This window comes from Mauremys mutica, unplaced genomic scaffold (genome assembly GCF_020497125.1).
Source record: "Mauremys mutica isolate MM-2020 ecotype Southern unplaced genomic scaffold, ASM2049712v1 Super-Scaffold_100104, whole genome shotgun sequence".
Taxonomy (NCBI): Eukaryota; Metazoa; Chordata; order Testudines; family Geoemydidae; genus Mauremys; species Mauremys mutica.
The window spans coordinates 67,402-72,749 of NW_025423269.1; the positions used below are offsets into that span (position 1 = coordinate 67,402).

The 5,348-nt window shown below is 49.0% G+C and overlaps 1 non-coding gene across 1 annotated transcript; it reads left to right on the plus strand.

Moving 5' to 3' along the window:
• Positions 1 to 338: 338 nt before the first annotated feature.
• Positions 339 to 555, plus strand: LOC123359315. The gene has a single exon (XR_006575844.1). It is a non-coding gene; the product is annotated as a small nucleolar RNA U3 (small nucleolar RNA).
• The last annotated feature ends 4,793 nt before the right edge of the window (positions 556 to 5,348 follow it).

The window sequence follows — 5,348 nt, forward strand, 5'->3', positions numbered from 1 at the left end:
TGCTAGAAAGGGCTGACCTGTCCAGATTGTCTGTGCCTGACAGGCTGTCATGTGGTATGGAAGAGCCTGTGAGAGGTATGGCAAAGCAAGAGGGTTTGATTAGTTGCTAGGAGCTCCACATGCTAATCAGGAGGTGTGTTTCTGTAAATAGCGACATAAACATCTTCTAATGGACAGTGTTCTAAAGCTGTCTCAATTGTGCTTAATGAAATGGGAACCTGGTTTTAGATTTTTGGTCTTTAATTCTCTGGGGGTGAAACCCGTTGTATGAAAACATTCACCGTGGGAAGAAAGCTTGCGCACATTAGCCTGGGTGTGTAGCTGAGCACAGCTTTGTTAAGACTATACTTTCAGGGATCATTTCTATAGTTTGTAACTAGAGAAGTGTGGTTGAAAGTGTCTGACCTTGCTAACCACAATGCGGAGTTAAAGTGTTCTCTTTTGAGCGTGAAGTGAGTGGATAGTGGTGCTTTAATGCATCTGCTATCTGCTATTGATGAGTGTTTTTGTTTTTCTTTTGGGAAGCTGAGAGGAAGAGAACACAGACTGAGTGGTTAGTCCTTATAAAACAAGTTTAAAAATAAATGTTTTGGGTTTTTTTTCTGTTGTCTGAATTTATTTAAAGCTTTTGTGCAGTTCTGTTTAGTGGCAAGTCTTAGTTTGTTTTGGTAGAATTTAGAAGAAAAGTAAAGGTAGTGTGAAAATGGTATTTTAAACATTTCTAATTCAATACTTACTGAAAGATTTTTTTAAATTTCTTTATGCTGCTCTTTCTTTTTTTTTGTAATCTATTTCAGAATTTAGGTAGGGTCCTGTGTCTGCATGTTCTCTTCCTTTTCCACTTGCCTCTCTGCTTCTCTCTTCTTCCCTTCCCATTTTTTGGGAAGCCCCTATTTTTACTTCTGCTCTGGCAGGGGGTACGCAGTTTGCTCTTGGCCCCAAGCACATCAGACAATCCACACAGGATCTGACAGCTGCTGTCTCTTGGCCGTATAGTGGGTAGAGAGTTCTAAAGCTGTCTCAAGGTATGTCTACACTATGGGATTATTCCGATTTTACAGAAACCGGTTTTTGGAAACAGATTATATAAAGTCAAGTGAACATGGCCACACTAAGCACATTAATTTGGCAGTGTGCGTCCATGTACCGAGGCTAGTATCAATTTCCGGAGCATTGCACTGTGGGTAGCTATCCCATAATTCCTGCAGTCTCACCCACCCATTGGAATTCTGGGTTGAGATACCAGTGCATGATGGGGCAAAAACAGTGTCATGGGTGATTCTGAGTAAATGTCGTCAGTCAATCCTCCCTCCGTGAAAGCAACGGCAGACAATCATTTTGTGCCCTTTTCCCTGGATTGCCCGGGCAGATGCCATAGCACGGCAATCATGGAGCCCGTTCAGCCTTTTTTTCACCATCACTGTATGTCTACTGGATGGTGCTGACAGACATGGTACTGCAGTGCTACACAGTAGTATCCCCTTGCCTTTTGCAAATTAGCAAAGATAGTTGCTAGGCACACTGTACTGTCTGCTGCTTTGTAAATTGATAATGATAGTTACAAGTTATACTGTATGTATATGCCGTCCAATACCAAAATGCTAACATCCCCCTACAACCTGTATGTTACCCCCAATGACACAATAACTGATGCTTCAAACACTTTGTATGGTTTATTTTTAAATATTCTCTAATAAAGTTTGTCAGTTGCTGTCATGGGTGCTCTTGGCCAGCCTCAGTGAGGTCAGCTGGGGGCGCATGGACAAAAATGGGAATGACTCCCCAGGTCATTCCCTTCTTTAAGTTTTGTCTAATGGAGATTCAGTCCTGTCTAGACTATCAGGCAAGCCAATTAAAGACCCAGACAGGCAAATGGTGGCTCCAGGTCAGAGCCCCAGACTTCCAGCAGAAATTTTGAGCTGCATGCCATTCTAGGCGGTGCCCCTGCAACAACCCCACCCATTGCTTCCCTTCTCTCCCACCTCTCCTGGACTACCGTTATCCCCCATTTGTGTGATGAAGTAATAAAGAATGCATGAATTTGAAACAACACAGACTTTATTGCCTCTGCAAGTAGAGCTCAAAGGGGGAAGGGAGGGCAGTCTCCAGCTACTATGATATTCCAGGCAGGACTGAATCTCCAGGAGACAAAGCTTAAAGAAGAGAATGACCTGGGAGTCATTCCCGTTTTTGCCCTGGCATCCCCGGCCGACCTCACCGAGGCCAGCCAGGAGCACTCACGGGACAACGATGACGGATACCAGTCCTACTGTACCTCTGCCGTCCAGAAGGGAAGGGGATGCTGCTGCACCGCGTCTGCCAGCAGCATCCAGTAGACATACGTTGACATTGAAAAAAGGCGAGAAACATTTTTTTTCCATTTGCTTTCGGGTGGGTGGGGGGGGGGGGCCACATATACCCTGAACCACCCGCGACAATATTTTTGACCCTTCAGGCTTTGGGAACTCAGCCAAGAATTCAAATGGTTTTCGGAGAGTGCGGGAACTGTGGGACAGCTACAGACGTCAGTCGCCCCTCCCTCCGTGAGCGTCCATTTCATTCTTTGGCTTTCTGGTACGCTTATCTCAGCTCCTTAAGTTTCAGCACTGTGTTGAGTCCCTGTTGTGGCCTCTGTCTATCATGGCCTTGGAGATTTTTTCAAATGCTTTGGCATTTTGTCTTTTGGAACGGAGTTCTGATAGAACAGATTCATCTCCCCATACAGAGATCAGCTTCAGTATCTCCCGTACGGTCCATGCTGGAGCTCTTTTTTGATTCTGGGACTGCATGGTCACCTGTGCTGATCGGTGCTCCATGCTGGGCAAACAGGAAATGAAATTCAAAAGTTCGCGGGGCTTTTCCAGTAAACCTGGCCAATGCATCTGAGTTCAGATTGCTGTCCAGAGCGGTCACAATGGTGCACTGTGGGATGGCGCCTGGAGGCCAATACCATTGAATTGTGGCCACACTAACCCTAATCCGACATGGCAATACCGATTTCAGCACTACTCCCATCGTCGGGGAGGAGTACAGATACCGGTATTAAGAGCCCTTTATATCGATATAAAGAGCTTCGTTGTGTGGATTGGTGCAGGGTTAATGCGATTTAACGCTGCTAAATTTGATATAAACTCGTAGTGTTGACTGGACCAGAGAGAGCAGCAGGTTTCCCCTGTTGTTTACCGCTCTTGTTTTCTTGACTAGTTTCTCCTCTGCACCAACTTGGTCTTGTTCTTTGTGAGCCTGGCTAGTTCAGTGGGCAGAGCATCAGACTTTTAATCTGAGGGTCTAGGGTTCAAGTCCCTGGTCAGGTGATAAACTACTCCCCAAGATCTTACACTGTCTTGCTGGAGTCCTCTTTGATGTTACTTTTTCTCTTCAGGATTTTCCCTTTCCTCAGAAGGGCCTTTTTGTGTGTGGGTTTGAAGGGGCAACTTCCTGACAGCCCCTCTGTCCTTGCAGCCTGGAGGAATAAAGGCCTCTGGGCATAGAGCATGTTCCTTCCCTGCACACACACACACACACAGACAAACACACAGAATATCCCTAAGGAATTAGAATCACCTGCTGCCTTCCCCTGTCCTGCTGGATCCCCAAATGAAGATGCTCTTCAGCCCAAACCCATGTCCCCTCTTTTCCCAGTGCCCCTCAGTCCCAACCCTCAGTCCCTCCTATGCTCACTGCTCCTCACTCCCAACCAGAGCCTGCTCCTCTTCACCCTTCTCCTCTGTCCCAACCCACAGCCCCCTCCTATTCCCAGTGCTCCTCAATCCCAACCCACAGCTCCCTCCTTCCCTCCAGCAGCAGGTGCTTCAGACCCCCTCAGGAAGATTTTCTTGCAAGGTTTCGTGTACGAGGCTGCATGTGGATTTTACAGTATGTTGGAAATATGTTGGGTTGCTTGCCGAAATGATCACTTGTGGCTGGTGTTGGATTCCCAACCTCCATGTTATAGGGGCAGGAGAAATAAAGGGTTGTTATCCTTGTTGTGTGAATCGAGGGCAGCACAACTGTGCTTGGCAGACCCCGATGGAGGGACTCTCCCTCAATTCAATAGCACTTGCTAGGTAGGGGACATGGGTTCCAAAGCCAAGTGGGCTGGGGCTTGGGTCCCAATACTAAAATGTAGGTGTCAGACCAACGTTAGGACAGGGTGGCTGTAGAGGGATGAGTGAGTCCCTAGACAACATAGTGAGTACGGGGCCTTCTTAGTTTCCCCCTTTTCCACCCAGGATGGCAGGTGAACTGTACAGAGGCACCTCTGGGCTTGCACTGACTAAGGACAACAGCTGTGAGTGGGGTGCAGGGGTGGGGGGGCTCATGTTAAAGGACTTTTGGTTGCTGGACTTACGAACTGTAGGGAGAAGGACACTGCCCAGCTTATCTGGGGGGTGGGTCTTTCCCTCGTGGTTTATGTTTATGTGTTGGGGCTGCTGACATGACTTCTGCTAACCCTGGGCTTACACTGCAGTGTAGACATACCCTGAGAGGGCATCTATACTGTGATAAAATCCCTGTAGCCCGGCTGGCCTGGATGATCTGATTTGGGCTCTTGGGGCTCAGACTGGAGCCCAGGCTCGGAGACCCTCACCCCTCATGGTGTCTTGTCATCTGGCGACAAAACTGCCCTGTTTTGCTGACAAAATAAAACCACCTCGACAAGAGGCCTAGAGCTTTGTGCAGCAAACTTAAAGCGACAAATTGTCAGTGTAAATGCTGCTGGTCATTATATCACCATAACTGGCCTCCACCAGTATCCCACCATGCCTGCTGTGAACTCACCTGCCCAGCATTCCTGCTACAGAGCCATGGGCCCCTCCCCTTTCATCGCTCAGCGAAGTTCTGACAGCTGAGCCTGCTGCTCTGCTCCAGCAGCCAGGAGCAAATCACTGCCGTAGATGCTGCTCTCTCCTGCCCTGCGAACACAGAGCAGGGTGGCGGGAACTTCCTTACAGTGGGGGGGGGCACTGGCATCAGAACTGTGGTGCCACCATGGCACCCCTTCCCTAAGGTCCCACACTCACTCCACCCCTTCTCCCTGAGGCCCCCAACCCCACACCACCCCTTCTACCTGATGCCTCGTCCTACCCCTGCCCCAAGGCCACCCCCACAGAACCCCTCTTCCCCCCAAGACTCCACTCTGTCCACCCTTCGGTCGTTCATCCTTACGGCTTGTAAAAAGTGGTGGGGGCCATGGCCCTCTAAACCCCCGTGACCCAGCACCCCTGACACCGAGCCAGGCAGGTAGCAGCATGTGTGTGTTTGACAGAGACTGCTGTGCTGTGCTGAGCCAGTGAGGGAAGCGGGGGCTGATATCGGTGCTGTCCCCCTCCCCCTGCCTCAGGACT